Below are 18,954 nucleotides of genomic sequence, written 5' to 3' on the forward strand. Positions count from 1 at the left end.
AGCCACTGTCAGTTACATGGGTAGTCAATTGAGGAGAACAGAAAATATCTATAAACAGATATAAATAAAGAGATGTAGAGGTAAAATAAATTATTTATATTAATTAAAAGCGGTATAGTATATATTACTATATTATGTTATATTATAATATTAATGTAGTATAATATTGACATTAATATAATAAATGTCATGTATTAATATTAAGTATATAAATATATAAACACATATAGTTATAGTATAGCAATAAAGAAATATATTTTTATAAATTTTAGGATAAGCTGGGTCAACAAAGTTCATTTAGGTATTTTCTGTTATGCTTTGGAGCAATCCTTAGGGATTTTCATATCCAGATTAGGTAAATTGATTTTCAGTACATATAGAAAGATCATTTGAACACCAATCAGATACTTTGAAAGAGCTTGAAGCTATTTGAAAACAAGGCTATTTCTCTTAGTAGCTTAAGTATTACCCAGAACATTTTTCTTAATCCATTCAGGCTGCTATAACAGAATACCATAGACTGGTTGGCTTATAAACAGAAATTTATTTCTCACAGTCTGGAGGCTGGAAGTCCAAGATCAAAGCTCTGACAGATTTGGTGTCTGGTGAGAGCCCACTTCCTGATTCATAGCTGGCCCGCCCTCTTTCTCTGTGTCCTCACAGGGTGTAAGGGGAGAACTCTCCTCTCTTCAGCCCCTTATATGGCTTCTAATCCCTCATGACCTAGGCACCTCCCAATGGTCCCACCTCCAAACTCCATCACACTGGGGATTAAGCTTCAATATATGGATTAGAGGGGCAAGGGAGGGGACAAAATTCAGCCTACAGCAGCCTTATTCCATTTCCATCAACTCTGAAGAAATGGTTTTTTATACAAGTGGAATTTTAACCAAGACCTTGCTTGAATTATTACGAAGACCAAATTTGTAGAGCAAAAATAATATTAGCTGACATTTATTGAGTGATTACTTTGTGCCGAGACCTGTTCTAAGTGCTTTATCTGTATTTTTGCATTTAATTTTTACATTTCCCTATGAGGTGGTACAACTGAGACCCCTTTCATTTTAGTAGAGGAAAGTAATGCGCCTACAGTTAAATAAGGAGTGTAAGGCTGAGTAGGTGGTTGAGCCCAAATCTCTTGGCTTCTTGAATCTGGATTCTTAATCACACGGCTACACCATTCCTCATGGACTGCTTCCATCTATTCATTCTTTCATTTATCTGGTAAACACAGAGTCTTAAAACTTGTATTGTAATCAGGTGCTGTTACAAAAGCCGAAAAGAATGAGTGGCAGAGCATGAGACCAAGGAGCCACCCTCCTTACATTTCTGGAGCTGAGGGGACAGGAGACAGAAAAACACACAAACAGCAGAATACATAGTGTGCCGCACGGGGATGAGTGCTATGGAAAAGAAAAGGACGCAGCAAAGATGGACAGGGAGCCCTGGCGGAGGAGTGGCAGTCATTTTAAGCCAGTGAACAGGCTTCCCTGTTGAAGGAGACCTGGGGAGGTGAGGAGTGGACCTTGCATACTCTGTTCTTAAGGGAGCTGCCATCCAGGCAGAAAGAACAGCAGTGCAGATGCCCTGGGGTGGACCCAGGAGGTCACCGTGGCTGGTGCTGAGCAACCTAGAGCAGCGCTTCTCCAAGTTCTGTGCCCACTCCATATGTGAAGAAATGGAAACTCTGGGGTGGAGGCTGGGTGTGTGTGTGTGTGTGTGTGTGTGTGTGTGTGTGTGTGTGTGTGTGTGTTGTGTGTGGTGTACGTTAACATTTTATTTTGAAATAATTTAAGATCTACAGAGGATTATAAAGGTAGTACAGAGATTTCCCTTATACCCAGCTTCCCCTAATGTTAACATCTTACATAATTGTGGGACTTTTTTTTTTAACCAAGATGAACATTGGTACAACACTACTTACAAACTAAACTGCAAACTTTATTTGGATGTCACAGTGTTAGCAAGCTTTGGTTGAACAAGGCCCCCATGTGATGCCCAGTGAAGTTTGAGGACCAGCAGCAATCTAGGGGAACAGCCATAAGTGAGGAGGACAGGGAAGCTTGGCGAGATCTAGATCGTATAGTCCTACGGGCAGTTGTAAGGCCTTTGACTTTTCCTCTGGGTGAGATGGAAAACGATCGCAGGATTTTGAGTTCACATGACACTTTCATGATGTGGTCTGACATGACGACCTTATTTTAAAGTGGTAAAGTCTCTTCCCCTCCCCTCCCCCCAACCTTTGCACTTGGATTCCCCTTCCCTTGCTTTATTTTTCTTCTAGTCTTTACTCCTTTCTCCTTATTTATTATTTTACTATATTATTCTCTGTCTCCTCTGCTAGCGATGCAAGGGCTGGAAGCTTTGTCTTAGCCTCTGACATATTCCCAGCACCTGGAACAGCTCCTGGCACAGCACAAGGGCTCTGCAAACATTTGCTGGAAAAATGAAAACACCTAGAGAGAAAAAGAATGCCGGAAAGGAGTAAACTGTTTTGACATTCATTTTCAAAGGCTCATTCTGAGTTACTAGGTGAAGAAAAGGCCGGTAGCAGGTGGGGGTGGAGGGGCGGAACGGACAGGGGTGAAAGCAGGGAGGCCCGTGTAGAGGCTCCTGCAGTGATCAGCGGAAAGGTGGTGGCTTGATGTTGTGTGGGTGGATACGGGGTCTTGTGTCTTACACATGCGGGTTGAGCAGACATTAACATTACAGACATCTGAAAAGTACACTGTTTACGAAGAGCTCTGCAGAGGAACTTTTGAAGATACATCAACTTTTTATTTTAGGAATAAAAAATAAACTCCGAATATTTGGTTATTTTTAAGGAATTTCCTGTGCACGTGCAAAATGCCCAGCTTTTTATTCTCCATTAAGACATGCAGAGTCTATTATTACAGCCTTGATGTTTAACTTGCCATCAAAGAGGCAGGCCAAGATGGCCCGATCCTCAGTTCAAGAATGTTAAACACTATTCACAAAAGACCCCAGACTTAACCTACTTTATTTAATACTGAATAGCATGGTTCACAAAGGACATGCTCTTTCTCCCAGAAATAGGGTGAGAATGTGGGGGTCTTTGAGATAACAGCCCAAAGATAGTGTGAAAACTTTAGAGCAAGCATGTCAAACTTGTGGCCCATGAGCCGCATGTAACCCACGGTGAACATTTTTGCGGCCCAGCCAATATAACAGTATGTAAGAAATGTTTTAATAAAAATTTCATAACTTAATTTTTATAACATCCTGTTATACATAATTATTAATAACTAGAGGCCTGGTGCATGAATTCATGCACAAGTGGGGCCTGGCCGGCCCACCCTAATGGGGGTCCATCGGGCTGGGCCGGTGGTGGTGAGGGACTGTGGGCGGTTGTTGGGGGCTGATGGGGGGCTGGGCCGGTGGCAGGGGGGGAGTCAGATCAGGGCCCAGATCAGACTGGTTGTCTGTTGCAGTACCAGTCAGTCTGGTCATTCTTCCTTTCCAGTCGCTGGGCTTTTATATATATAGATGAACTACAATGTTCGCTAATGACTGATTACTATAATCATGTTGCATTCATTTCCCATATGTGTCTTATGTGCAGGCGCACCATTTCTCTCCACTAATACCAGCAGCAAATATTTTAGCAGTTGATGGCCATTAGTCTTGGACTGACTTGTTTGGTGTGCGCAACAGGAAATATTTCACTTTCGGAGAACAAGAAAAATAGGTTTATTTGCATTATGCTTATTAATTTGTGCAGTTATTCAGTGTTGGGTAAGTTAATGTTCAAGAAAAAATATTAATTTTTATTAAAATGTACTATTATTTTATGTTAACAATTACTCATTTATTTCTGCCCTTTGTATTCAGCATGTCTCTATCAAAGTAAACCTATGTTTCTATGAAAATTGAAGCTTTTGTTTTTATTGTCCCACATAAACTTAAACCTTGTTTATTTGGCCCGTGTTAGCCTTTGAGTTTGACATGCTTGCTTTAGAGGTAAAGAAAAAGCCCGGGGGCTAACCCTAGTTCTGCCTTGTATCAGCTGTGTGACCTTGGACAAGTTACTCAACTGCTCTGGGCCTAAAAGTCTTCACCTTACTATCACGGATAACAGTGCCTGGCGCTTTTCACGCATCTCAGAGCGCAGAACTTAATGATTTTCATTTTGCAAGGGAGGCTGCTATGGAGTTGCCAACTATATCTCTAATGGGGAAGAGAGCAAGTCGTTTTCCAGGAAATCGTTTTGTTCTTGGAAGAATTCTTCAAAGGCCCCTTTTGGTTGTGGATGCAGGATGAGAAGAGCCCCACTGCTCAGGAGGAAAGGCTCAGTAGGACAGTTTCTTGGCCTAGGAAAGACCACTCCTCTTCAGCCTCTTTTAATTCTGCATAAAAGCAGAGGAGACCACTGGAAGGGGGAATTGGAGGGGCTGAACCCTTCTCTTTGTAGGTTCCACTGCTAGAACCTCTCTGCTGGGTGGAGGTGGACTTGACTGAGGTCAACTGGCAGGAAAGGATCCTCCCAGGGCCTGGGAAGGGGAATGATGCACATGTTTGTTATTATTAGAAAGTGAACATCACGAGCATTTGAACTGCTTTACAATTTCCAAGACATTGTCACATTTATCAATATCATCTTCACAACACCATGCTTTGACCTGATTTCTCAGCATGAGGAGGCCATCCCCCTCTGTGCCCCCCCCCCCAAGATTCTCCTGGGATTTCATCCAAGGAATGCCCTAGTGGATGCCCAGCCTCTGTGGCTTCAGATAGATGAATACCAGTCTCTCCACCCCATATCTTGCCCTTAAATCCTTTCTTAAATGCTTTTCTCACTCTTTTCATTACCAGACACTCATTGTCTCCTCCTGGTTATAATTCTTCTTGAAGCCCATCGTTTAAATTAAGGATTACTTTTCCCCAGCTTTGAATGCCTAGTCCACCTCCTGGCTGCTACTTTCATCTCTCCTCTCTAGCTTGATGATTGCATATTCACATCCTTCTGGGTACCTCTCTGCCAACAGACCCTGGCCCTCAAAACCTGCCCTTGGTATATTGCCCCATAAGCAGCTCCCCACACCTTCAGGAACATGGGCAATTCAATTCATCTGACAGAGATGAACCCGGCCAGGCCCATGCAACCACCCAAACTGTATCACCCCGAGGTGCAGCCCAGCTCTTGGAACCCTCCTACACCTATATCTCCACTCTGTCCCTCACACAGACTCAGCTTTGACTTGTAAGAATATTAGCAACATCCCAGCTGTGCAATGCATTTATCGAAATGGGGTATTTCATTCAGTAGAATAAGGTTTTACCACTTTTTTTTCTTATCTCATGGTGTGACACCCCCCCCCCCCTACAATTATGGCCAGCGTGGTTCTTTTAAGGGTGATTGGGGAACAGCAGTAATAAGGCCGTTCATTCTAACCCAAATAAAAACTGATAAACCAAGGAGACGTGACTGCAAAAAGGCCAGTGAGTAGCCTGAGCAAAAGAAATGGCCTCAGGGGGCCGGAATGTGCCAAACAGCTGACCAGTGAAATCTAAATTGGCAACAAGACCCAGTTCACATTTCAAAGGGGAAATTAAAACCAGGCTTTGGGGGAGGGCAGGCCCTAATCAAGAGGGAGGTGATGCCTGTAACCAAGGCAACGTGCAAACACCAACTTTTCCTTTCTCCTCTTTTCCTCCCCAGTGGCCAGCTTCCAAACAGCCTCCACATTCATATATCTCAAGGAGAGGTGTCAAGAGAGGATGAAGACATCTCATCATTCCCTGAGAAAATCCAAAATGCTTAGGGTGCTCCCACCAACGAAAAATTTAAAAGATGAAGAAAAATCGCCATCGTTGCTTATACCAACAGAGAGACTTATGTAATAAATATAAGAAGCCCCTTACACCTCCCAGACTGAGGTCATGAAGACCCTTCTAGAAGGGTCATAAATTTAAAAGAAAGCTATATAAAAATAGTCAAGAAGATCCTACATGTATGTGAGTGCTGCAATGCGCATAGTGGTTTTACATACATTACTATCTTGTGAGGTAGATCTCACTGTCTCCATCTGCCAGGGGAGAAAATAAGGCCCAGGCACTTTAAGTGACGAGTCCAAGATCTAGCACATGTCCCAGAGCCTCTGAGAGAGTCAGTCCTCAGTAAATACTTGTGAAATGAATGAACACAGTTCATGTGAGAGCTGATCTTTGCTTTAAAATTTCCAAACCCAAGTTCAGTTACTTGCTGTCCTGATCCATCCTAGTTGTCCTGAATTCCTGCAGGAGCCTCTCATTCTTTCATTCATCAGTTCAGTGAATCTTCACTGAAGCCCCACTATGTGCCAGGCCCTGTGTAAAGCACTAACCCCAGCAGGAAGGAGGCCGGGCCCCTCGGGAAGCTCACAGTCACGTGGTGGGGGTACAGGCAGTGGGTAGACAGGAAGAAAAAAGAGACAAGTTAGATAATTTCAGATTGTGATAAATGCCCTGAAGAAAATAAACAGGGTGATGTGTCAGGAAGTAACTAAGCAAAGGTGTATGTAGGGGCCATTTATGGGGGTCTTTGGAGGGTTGCTATTGACATATCATGGCCTTACATATACATACAATAGTGTCCTGTTAAACAAAATTTCTAACAACTATAAGCTTCAATTTAAGTACACTTTTGGAGAATGTAGGTCACTATTAAAATACTAACCGGATAGAAATTTTTTTAATAAATACTCTGCATCTCACTGTTTTGTTAGCACTTGAGTGAGGTCTAGAAAGCTATCAGCGCCTATACTAAATGATGACTCCGTTATTTCTTCTTGTTTGTCAACTGTCGCCTCTTAGTGGAGCGGCACCAGAAGAGCCACCCACATATTTTTATCCTACTCTAGAAGGAACTAACTGTGGATCCTTTAAAACCAATAGTCTTTGGTAAACTGTTTTCAATTACTCCTGAGAAGGGGAGGGAAGACAAGCAAGAGGAGCAGCAGTAGTAAATCCTGTATTTGTTGAGCAAATTATTGAAACACACACATCCAACCTAACAGAACCAGGACTAGAACATAATACCCCAACCAAGCTTGGGGCTCTTTGTAATCTGGACCACGGGAATCTGTCCAGCCTCAGGGCCCTCATCCATATAAAGAAGAATTGCCCTAAATAACCAGAGGTTCTTTCTGGCTTTAAAACTCTAGGATGCAGAAATTTCACTTCCGGTCAGCTAGGATAGGCCCTGGGGAGAAGCCAGCTCATCCTGCAGGATCTCAGACTCTTCTTGAGGGCCTTCAGCAGGGGTCAGAGTATTTCTAATGAAGACAACGTCCCCATTCCAGTCCTGGTGATGCCAGCATCGCCAGCTACAGCGGCTCATCTGCCACTGGCATCTTCTACTGTGGGCCAAAGGTTTGCCTTTGTTCTGAAAGAACTCTTTCTAGTTTTCCTTTGAAAATAAGAAATTACGTATAAATCACCTACTTGGAGAGGAGGGTCATTTAGCAAAATACTGATTCTCTTGTATGTGATATTTTTTTAAAAAAAAAAAAAAAAAAAACAAGCAATGGCCAAAACCGGTTTGGCTCAGTGGATAGAGCGTCGGCCTGCGGACTGAGGGGTCCCAGGTTCGATTCCAGTCAAGGGCATGTACCTGGGTTGCGGGCACATCCCCAGTGGGGAGTGTGCAGGAGGCAGCTGATCGATGTTTCTCTCCCATCGATGTTTCTAACTCTCTATCTCTCTCCTTTCCTCTCTGTAAAAAATCAATAAAATATATTTTTTTAAAAAAAAAAGAGATAATAAAACAACAAGCAATGAACTCACTGGCCCAGGGTTCGCCACCCTAGCTGAACCAATCATAAATTACCTTGCTTTTATAAACTTTGCAAACAAACATTTTTTTAAGAAAAAAATAAATCTCTACTAAATCAGGGCAAACAGGACACGTCCAATAAAGCTACAGAGAGCTCTAGAAACTCCATCTCCCTCTGGCCCCTTTAAGAGCAGATGCCTCCACCCCTCTTGCTGGGTCGTAATTCATCCCAACAGCCTCTGGGCCTTAATTAATGGCCACCCTTTTCTAATGGAACAGTTAATCTCTTCGATATTAACTGGGACTAACCTCAAGTTCTGGCTTTGAATAAAAAGCCAATAAACTAGGATATGGAACCTCCAAGATGCTGAGCTGTCTCTGCCAACCACACAAGGTAAATGCTCAGAGGAGACCCAGACGCCCTGGGCCTGCTCCTGCTTTCTGCCTGCCCTAGTTTCTGTGCTGCTGACCGCAGGGCAGGCTTTGCAATGGGTCAGCAGTTGTGGTGGGCTTGGCCTGCCATGCTGCTAATTATATAGGCTATACTTACCTAGAAAGTATGGGTGGTTTCTTATGAATCTGGCTACGATGATTACAAATTCAATTCCTAAAAGTAATCCAAAATGTGGGTTCCTCCCTTTTTATTTACCCTTTCCCCTGCCTTCCCCCCAAAGCATGCAAATACATGCAGAACAAACATCAGAAAAGATTTTTGAGTGAAAGTGGAAAGCAAATCCTTTCCACCTTTGTTTTGGCTCACTTACTTTGTGCTTTACATACAGTAGCTCATGTTATTGTCATGTTGTCCACCCAAAGGCCTTGTGAGGTCATGACTTATTTCGTTGATGAGGAAATTGAGAGGTTCAGTGACTTGTCCGAGGTTCCAGGGATAAGTGGCTGAGGGAGGTGTAAGGGCAGGCCCGTCCTACTCCAAAAGCCACCTTGGAGTCATGAGATGACAAACACAAGGACCACGAGCCAACCTGTTAACCATTTATCTTTTGGGCCGCAGGCCTTTCAGCCAGTCTGGGGTGCCCATGCCCAGGGCCCAGAAAGAAAGTTATCCTTTCGGAATTCATATAAAAGAGCCAAAAGTCCAAAAGTGTATAGTTGTGAGGGCCTGAAGCTGGAGCAGGTCAGGAACACCATAAGAGAATTCAGGATCCAGGTCCCACAACCTCCAAAGCCATGCTTTGTACCTCAATTCTGCCTTTCCCTTCAGCCCTGATGTATCCAATTCTTCTGTTCTCAACAGCTTCACCATCACTTATAAGGCTATTAATTACATTGATCAAGGAGCAGCTCCATTGGGCCCTCAACAGCTGGAGCAGACCCTGTCAGGGTTACGCTCAGGTCCTTTCAGTCTGTTTTGTGTTGGTTTTGTATATGTATCCCTGGCTTCCTTGTGCTTTACTTCTAACTGCTATTATCTACCACTTTTCCTGGAGAGATATCCTTGAGCCACTGACTCACTTTGCCCATAAGCACAGAGAGATACAAGGTCCCAGGAGTTTAGATCCTCTCAAGCAACCTATAGCCCAAGGACGCCCAACGCCCTTGCCTTGAGGTGGGACAAACTCTCAGGATACAGTTTATACTCTAGGGTTCCCCAAAGGTTCAGCTGAGAACAGAACTCTGCCTGCAAGTGTGCCCTCAACCCTTCTTTCTCTTCTCTGACCTACTTTACTCCTTTCCCATTTCTCCTGGAGCACACTCTTAGTAATTTCCTGTGGGCAAATTGTCATGCTTCTGGAGAAGGGCCCTAAAACAACAACAGGTTAAGAGGACTTCCTGTGATTTTTGCACCTTTCAGCAGCATTGTGTTCCTGTGGTCGGTCTCCTAAGGGCGATCAGGTGGACCTCCTCTTCTGTTCCTGACTTGCTCCAACTCCCCCTCCCCGCCCCCCATTCCCTTCTGAGTCTCTATTCTTGGATCTAGCTTTTCTTCATGGATAGAAAAGGAGTGATGATCACATATAAAAAAAAAAATAGTAAAAAAAGCCCAAATCCAAACCAGGTCTGTCTGATTCCAAGTTCACTCTGTAAACCACTAGATTGTCTAAAATCTTGTCTTTATAGCTGATATCTGGGATCCTTACTCTGGAATATCTTCCAAAGACTTTGATTTGGATTTACCCCATGCAACTTCCCCAGCTCAAACTCCCTTAAGCCTTTCTATCTGACCACTTAGAACCTAATGTGTGGCCCTGGCTGACCCATCCATGTCCCCAAATGGAAGACATGATATCTTTGAACTTCATGCACACAGTCTAGAAAATATTTATTGAATGCAGTCTCTATATCAGGCTCTATTTGAAACACTAGGGATATATGAGTATTGGATTGGGGAAGGAAGGGAGGGACATTAAAGGCTCTTTCTTTCCTGGTTTTAATTTTCTTTAAGGCCTTTTCCCAAACTCCACCAAAAGTTAAAAACAGTATAACATAAAAAACAATGGGCTTTGGAGGAGAAGAAAAAAAAAAGAATCCAAGTTTTTAAAATATTCCACACAAAACAATAGCCCTGTGAGACTGGGTAGATTCATGTCAGGTGACTCTTCAATAGTGGTTCTCAACCTTATGTAGCCAGGAGATAGTTAACAACGTCTGGAGACATTTTTCCATTCTCACAAGCTGGGGATGGGGTCCTACTCTAGTGGATAGAGGCCAGAGATGCAGCTAAACATCCAAATATGCACAAGGCAGCCTCCCACAGCAAAGAAACTATTTGGCCTAAAATATCGATAGTGCTGAGGCTGAGAAACCCTGTTTTATAATAGTTCCAAACCCATGAGGCTGATGTAGAAACAAATGAACAACTCTCTCCCATTAAATTTGAGTCTCCCCCTTTCTTCCCTCCCTCCCCTGTAGCACAGATGACCAACACATTCTCAGATCTGGGATTTTGCTGGGAAACATGAGGCCTGACCTAACTCTCCCCAACTCCCCACCACACCTCACCCCAAGAGAATTGCCTACATTCACAAGGCAACTTTTCTCACTTCAAAGGAGATATTCTGTTCTCTTTGCAGTGACAGAGATTAAATAGGTGCTTATCATCCTAGCATATGTTGGGAGGCTAAGGCCTTTTTTCTTGTTGTAAGAAGATGGAAGCCACAAAAAGATCATATAGCAAGTATAATGGTAACCAGATTTCATCCTGTGTTATTCTTCAAAAACCACGCTGCAGGCATTTGCCTGAATGGAAAGCACTGGCAAGACAGAGCCCAGGTAAACTGGACGCAGAGCCTCTGGGACCGACTGCACTTGACCCTTTCCATAAGCTGTGGCATTCTTAGTAAATTTCACTTCCTTTGCAACATTAATTAGAACTTGCCCAGACTAGGAAATTGTGGGCATTAAATCAGCCCTTCTTGATTAGAGCCTCAGCTGAGTCACTCACCCTTGCACGGTCCAATATGGTAGCCACTAGCCACAAGTGGCTATTTAATTCTAAGTTAATTAAAATGTTTTAAAAATTAGAAATTCAGGGCCAGCTGGTGTGGCTCAGTGGTTGAGCATTGACCTATGAACCAGGAGGTCATGGTTCACTTCCCAGTCAGAGCACATGCCTGGGTTGTGGGCATGCAGGAGGCAGCCGATCAATGATACTCTCTCATCATTGATGTTTCTATCTCTCTCTTCCTCTCCCTTCCACTCTGAAATCAATAAAAATATTTTTTTTAATAAAAAATAGAAATTCAGTTCCTTAATCACACTAGCCACATCTTAAGAGCTCATAGCCCCTGTGGCTAGTGGTGGCCGTATTGGACAATGTAAATAACAGAACTTTCCCATCATCACAGAAAGTTGGGTGGCGCTGCAAAAGTGATATTGGACAAAACACTTCATTTCCTTGAGCCCTCATTTCTTCACCGGTAACATGGGAACCATATTTGTAGACGTGTCCCTTTCCCAGAACTATTAGGAAGGTGAACCGATGGAGTGTTCGGGCTTTGTTAGATATAAAGCAATATGCAAATGTAAGAATTGTGACAAGAGCCCCAATCATTTCCTTTACCAGAGATGGCCGGCCTTGCTTTATTGACAAGAAACTAGAATGCTCCTCTGTACAGGTTTTTTTTTTAAAATTCCTGGATTGATCACTGGTTGTGAAGGGTGAATAACTTTAAGGTGAGGAAGTTTTGTGGGTATGTTTTCTTTCCTTTGTAACGAAGGCTTCTGCCGTGTACATAGTAAACAGACTGAGCCATTCCAGAGTGTTACAGGGCAGGAATCTTCCCTTTGCCTACTTATGAAGTGTTCACTGTGATTTTGCATTTTTTCGTACCAAAAAAAAAAAAAAAAAAAAAAAATCAGCCCAGCAACTTCATCCCTAATGGAATATTCGAGCAATCTCAGTCTCTGAGCTTGAAGGAGTCAGAATTTTTTTATTTAGGATCACAAAGCCTTCCAAATCAAACAGAAGGAATAATTCCCATTAAGCCCTGACTCGTCTTTGGTGTTGTCTCTGCTGTCAGCTTGGACACACTCCTCCAAAAAAGCAAATCTCTGTTTTTACTTAGGCTTGTCCTGATCTGTTGTAAGTCATAACTCGATGAAAGCATTATAAAGCAATAAGAGTATGCATGTCAAGTAATTGGCTAAATTATGTCTGAAAGGGCTCAAAGCGTGCCAACGAGGCAGCTCAAGCAATCTAGAAGGTGCCATTGGAGCCCAGAAGGTTGAACCGTTCCCAGGACTCTCAGAGGCCCTCATGTTTTTCTAGTGGTAATAATAAGCTCAGCATTCGCATGAAGCTCTTCATGCTCTTCAGGGTGAAGATGCTTTATGAATGTCAGCTGTGAGGCCATACCATTCATTCCTCCTTATGCAAGGACACACTAAAGACATGAAAATAGAGTCCTGGCATCAGGCAAGCCAGGAAGAAAACTTAAGTGTTGCTCCTTCTACGTATCAGGACTAACCCAGTTAACAAAGTAGACAAAACTCCAGCCCTCACAGAGCCCGTAATCTGGAGGGGAAGGGAAAAGAGGAGAAACGCAATAACCAAAGAACAAAAATATATACACGAAATGAGAAAAATACAATGGGACAGGAATGCTAGAGACGGGAGAATGAGTTGAAGTCTCACAAAGAATGGTCAGGAAAAGCCTCACAAAGAGACATTTCAGCAGGAACCTGAAGGCCACTGGGATGCAAACCCTGGGGATACCAGTAGGGAGAGCTCCTCAGGCAAAGGAAGCTGGCAAATGCAAATTCCCTGGGGCAGAGGCGTGCCTGCCTCTTTGAGAAACAGTAGCAGATTAGAGTAGTTGAGGCAGAGTGAATTATGGGGAGCGGGGGTAGTAGGAGATGAGATCATAGAGGCACGGGACCAGACACTATAGGACCTCTTTTAGTATTCTATCCATGACACGTGGAGTAGTTTTGAGAGAGGAGTGAAACGATCTGATTTAAGTTATTAAAGGATCATTCTGGAGTCTCTGTTGAGGGTAGACCAGGTGAGGGGAAGGCAATGCCAGGATGAAAGCAGTTTATGATCAACCAACCTTACAGGGTTTTTCCCCTGACCTCTATTTTCCATCAGCAGTTCACCATCCTTGTCTCTAGGACCTGCAAACATTAATGCCCAATCAGCACTGTCCTCAACAGGCCATCTCATAGACTGCGCTGAACTGTGCCATTGGATTCATTCTGTTCATCCAATTCCACTGACAGCCTCAAAAAAAATCACAGCTTATTCCTGATGGAAAGAGCCTGGACAATTACTTGGCTCATCTGTTCAGTTTTTAAAATTGTGAAATGGGTCATACATAGAGAACAATAAAGTACTTATGTACTACCATTCAGTATCCCTTAGATACCCATGGTGTCTCTTCCCAGTCTCCTGCCTCTCCCTTCACCCTTTACTCCCACCCAGAAGTAACTACCATCCCGCCTTCTATGTGAATCATTCCCCAGTTATACTTTGTGGGTCTCCCACTTACACATGAAGATCTAAATAATACATTTAGTTGGAAAATGGGGCAGCAGCACAAACCTATGTGTGACCCTGCTAGCTAGAGACCCACAGAAGACCAGCTGAACTGAGTCTCTAGGTCATGGTCTGGCTTCAGTTTCCCTGAGGTTTTATAAGAGGCCCTTCTGGGGAAGTCACTGGGCAAGGTCACCAGTGAGCCCTCAAAAACCTAGGGCTCACTTCAGGAACACTACAGTTTCTCTGGCAAGGCTAACTGTGGGCCAAACACTAGATCTATGAAAGGAGTGTAGTTAGGGAGAGTGGGCTGCTCTGAACTTACATGGTCTAAGTCTAGCTTTCAAGGTCAGGTCAAAGCGGAACATTTCTGTGGCTGAAGTAAGTGTCCTCAGCTTATTCAAGAGCAGGGCATGGAGCAGAGAGCAAGACCTTTCTCAGCATATTGTCAAGACAAACCAGGTATGGAACAGAGTCCAGACCAGACTCTCCTGGGTGTCCTGCCCTCGGGTGAGCTAGGAACTTGGTGTTGCTGACCTTTGGTGGGGTTGCCTTTGCTCAGATCCAGTGGGTTGCCTTCATGGGTAGACACAGCTGCCATCCTAGGAAATCCTTTCACGCTGCTCCCGGGAATTCCCCTCCACCCTCTCCTCTTTGGACTCTGCTATGTGCTGTATCCCTGTCTTCCTCACTCTTCATTTTTTAAAAATATATCCTCCATTTTGAGGCCTTAAATATCTGAAAATGTCTCTATTTCTGAAAATGTCTCTATTCTACCCTCAATTATAATTAATAATTTGACGAGGTATATAATTGTGAGTTGGATATTATTTACCTTTAGAGTTTTTGGAGATGCTGTTGATGGAAAATCTAAAACTATTCTGATAACTGAACCTTTGTATGTAGTCTGTTTTTTCTTTCCAGAAACTCACAGAAGCTTTTTGTTTGTTTGTTTCCAATATTCAGAAATCTATAATAATATACGTGTAATATGCTAATTAGACTGAATGTCCTTCCAGACATCCTTCTGGACGACCATCCAGACAAAGCTGGGGCTTCCAGGGAAGCCCGGGTCCTGGGTGCCGGAGGGAAGCCAGTGCCGGCAGCCAGGGGAAGGAAGGCCTACTCTTGCACAAAATTCATGCATCGGGCCTCTAGTTTTATTGTAATTCTTTATGTGGATCTTTTTTTCATCCTGTGTGCACTAAGTGAGAACTCTTTCAATCAGTTAACCCATATCCTTCAGTCCTGGGAAATTTTCTCAAACTATTCCAGAGATTGTTTCTCTGATCTCTTTGTCTGGTATTCCTTTTAGACCAGTCCTCTAATATTTTTATAATATTTTTCCTATATTTATTTGCTTGTATTTTTGCTCAACTTTTTGTAATATTTCTTCAAATTTATCTCCCAATCCTTCTATAGAGACTTTTATTGCTTTCTCATTTTTTTAATTACAAAAACTTGTTTCCTTCTCTCTTTATTTCAGAGCATCTTTTCCTCATTTCCTTCATGGACTAACTTGTCTCTCTTAAGAACATTCATGAAAGATGTTTTGACATTTCATCTCTGTTATGTCTGTTTCCTTTTTGTTGTATTTCCTCTGTTCATTTGTTGTCATCTCTGTATTTCATGTTAGAGCCTGTCCAAATGTCTGGTAGTCCTGGTTGCTTGTTGTGAATAAAAGGGAGAAACCAAAAGACTTACCGGAAGCTCTCAGCAGAGCACTAGAACTCATTAGCATGAACTTTATCAGGCTGGGTGTTAGGAAATCCCCTTTGTCAGTATCTTTTGGTCTTTCTTGTTGGCTGGAGGTTATACTACCCATCGCTGACCTGAAGGGGAAAGATCCTGACAAAATTCTGTGATGAAGGTCGGGGAGAGGAATGGATAGCTCAGCATATAGCAGGCATTTTCAGTCATTTCAGTCCCTTTGATATGGTGTCTACCCTTCATGCCTGGTACCTCCTAGTCCAGTGATCTCCAGTTTTGTGCCTCCATAAAAATAAGTTTTCAGACTTACCATTTTTTTTAGTTGTATAACCATTTAAGGTAAATAATACTACATCAGTAACAAATTTCCAAATTTCAATGGCTTAACGAATACATTTACCTCACACTCCTGCAAAGTTCATTGTCCATGTTCCTACTTGGTAGATGGCTTCCATGCAGTCATTCAGGGACCCATTTCCTTCCATCTTGTGGCTCCACCAGGTCTCACACATTGCTCAATTTAGGTCCTGTAGGCAGAAAGAAAGAGAGGATTCTGCATGTAAGGTTGTTATGGGCCAAGCCTGAAAGTGGTGCACATCATTGTGCCCACATTGCATTGTGGACTCAGTCACATGGCCATACCCACCTGCAAAGGAGACTGGGAAATGTAACAAGCTGTGTGCTTGGAAGGAAGAGAAAGTGGGGTTTGGTGAATACACAGCAATCACTGCTCCAAAGACCCTGGCATATGGTTTAACCTTTATGAGTCTCAATTTTCTAACCTATGAAATGGTAAAATGGGGTCAATACTGCTTGTCTCACAGTGTTATTGTGAAGAATACATTTGTGAAATGCTTGGTCTGATGCCAGGCACACAATAAACCCTCAGGGAATAATTGTTATTATTATTGTATATTTTTCTTATCTTTCATTCATTCATTTTACCAAAAATGGAAATCCATGAAAGATCAGATCTTTCATCTTTCAAGGAAGAAATTTATAAAACAGATGACAGTATACAGAAAAAAGAAGAAGGAGGAGGAGAAGAATACTTGCATAGTGAAAAATCACATCTATTTCATTTATATGTTAAATATTTTCTGAACATCTATTGCGTATCAAGCATTGTGTCAGAGGTCCAGAGATACTGAGATAAATAAGATTCCTGCCGTTGGTGTTACCACAGTGTGAGAATAAAAAAGCTAAATTTTATCACTTTTTTTGGAAGCTATGGGCTATTTTTCAAAAGGAAGTTGGAAGATATCCCAGAGGATAAAATAATCTGAAATAATTTTCCAGTTTAGTGGTCAAAACTTGGATTAGTCAAAATTATCAATCATCTCCATGTTGCTAAACCCAGTGGCTAATTTTTGGTCTTGCTCTTACTTGATTTGCAGCTAATCATGACCTCACCTTTGCAACAGTGTCTTCATATGGCTTCCAGGACAACACACAGCCTGGTTTTGCTGTTGATTTATTGGTTTTTTTCCTTCTTAATCTTTTTTACTGGTTCTTTTTCAGTCTGTAGGGCTCAGTCTTTGTACCTCTATTCTCAATGTACACCTTTCCATTAGTGATCTCATACCATCTATAAATTGAAGACTCCCAAAATTATGCATCCTGAACTTCAGATTCATACATCCAGTTGCCTACTGAACTTCTGTATTTGGATGCCTAGCAACTGAACTGCTCACTTTCCCTGTACCCACACCTTCTCTTCCCACAGCAGTGCCCCACCTCATCAATTAGCAACATCCTTCTACTGTTCAGTCCACATACCTAGGAGTCATCCTTGACTCCTCTCTTTCGCACCTCATTCAGCCCATAGTAAATACTGTTGGCTCCACTTTCCAAATATAACCTGAACCCAAATATTTTTTAATTTATCACCTCTGCCCTGATCCAAGCTACCATCAATCATTTCCCCCCTGGGTTATTTCATTAGCCTCCTAATTTGTCTTCTTTCTTTATACCATAGCATTCATCACCATATGTCATAATTATTGTCTGTCCCTGCCACTACAATGTAACTTACAAGAAGATAGATTACTGTCTGTTGTGCTCACTGTTGTATCCCCAGTAGCTTGAACATTGTATGGCACTTAGTAGGTGTTCGATATTTTTTGAATAAATGAAGAAAGGAATGTGGGCACTATTTTTAAAACACCTGCCTTAATTTACAATAGCCCCTTCCATCTGGAAAAAAATCAAGGAGCTTAATATGATGTGAATAATTCTGTCGCCTTCATTTCTTTTAGAGTGTGATCATATTTGCTGGAGCCAGAGCTAGGGCTGGCCTCAGACAGAAAGATGAGATCGCACTGGTTGAGTTATCGGGGCCTAGTAGAAATGATACAGCCTGGTGGTTTTAAAAATGGCACAGGTCCCCACAGTGCCTGTGTGGGAAGATCCTCTGTGACTCCCACACAGGCAAAGTCAAAAGCCATCTCTTCTAGGGCTCCCTGGCACTTCGCTCATTGAACTTAGAAGATTCTCTCCTTCTTGTAGAAGACAATGCTGTTACTCCCCTTTATATTCCCAGCACCTAGCTCCAGTGAGTCACTTACCCTTGGTTTTTCCTGCGACTGTCCCAATTTTAAAACTGAGAGGTTTGCATCCAGGGAACCCTCTCAGCCCTGGATAAATCAAGATGCTTGGTCACCCTATACTTAGCACAGCACCTGTCGCCTAGTAGACCACAATAAATGAACGTTGGATGGAACTAACTGTGTTGCACTTATCTGTCCATGTGTCCATTCCCACCCCAGTGCCTGGCATAGGGCATAATGTTTCCTAAAATATATTTCAGAGAGCCCTAGTTCCATATGATAGCAATCTGTCATCGCTATACCCGATGCTATAGCAATAGGTCATTGCCAGAGCCGATGCTGTTGGGTACCCCACCCAGATCTCCTTTTCCTCGGATGATGCATCCATTCCCTAGATCAGTGGTCGGCAAACCCATTAGTCAACAGAGCCAAATATCAACAGTACAACGACTGATATTTCTTTTGAGAGCCAAATTTTTTAAACTTAAACTATATAGGTAGGTACATTGTTATTAACTTAATTAGGGTACTCCTAAGGCTTAGGAAGAGCCACACTCAAGGGGCCAAAGAGCAGCATGTGGCTTTCGAGCCACAGTTTGCCGACCATGGCCCTAGATAACCTGACTGTTGAATACTAACAACTCACAGCTATACCTTTCATAGCAACGATCAGCCTTAGCCTATGGAAGGCTTCTTGCCTAGGGATTTCAAAGACGTTTTTGTCCCTCTTCCCAAAGGACTGCTTGGAGGTGATAACTGTCTGATACTGGGGAAAAATTTCATCCCACTTTCTTCAAGATGAGAGGACACTGTAGTGTCATCCAGACTCTAGAGCTCCCCATGAAGCTAGACTTCAGCTGAACCTATATCTTTGTGAGACATCCCTTAATAAATCTCTTACAAAATAATCCCTGTCTTAGATTCTGCTTCTAATAAGCTACACATAAAACAGTTATTACTTAGAGTTATTCCCAGGATAACTC

At 42.7% G+C, this 18,954-nt stretch overlaps 1 long non-coding RNA gene across 3 annotated transcripts in view; it reads right to left on the minus strand.

The window, feature by feature from the left end:
- Positions 1-18,954, minus strand: part of LOC118652115 — a 76,963-nt gene that overhangs the window by 303 nt on the left and 57,706 nt on the right. For 2 of the 3 annotated variants that reach the window (XR_004966438.1, XR_004966436.1), the window contains exons 2-3: positions 15,823-15,949; positions 3,916-4,511 (exon numbers count right to left, since the gene is read on the minus strand). This is a non-coding gene — a long non-coding RNA (uncharacterized LOC118652115). Of the gene's footprint in view, positions 49-3,915; positions 4,512-15,822; positions 15,950-18,954 lie in introns of those variants that run through there. The other variant, XR_004966437.1, reaches the window with a different exon arrangement.

Source organism: Myotis myotis, unplaced genomic scaffold, assembly GCF_014108235.1.
Source record: "Myotis myotis isolate mMyoMyo1 unplaced genomic scaffold, mMyoMyo1.p scaffold_m19_p_3, whole genome shotgun sequence".
Classification (NCBI taxonomy): domain Eukaryota; kingdom Metazoa; phylum Chordata; class Mammalia; order Chiroptera; family Vespertilionidae; genus Myotis; species Myotis myotis.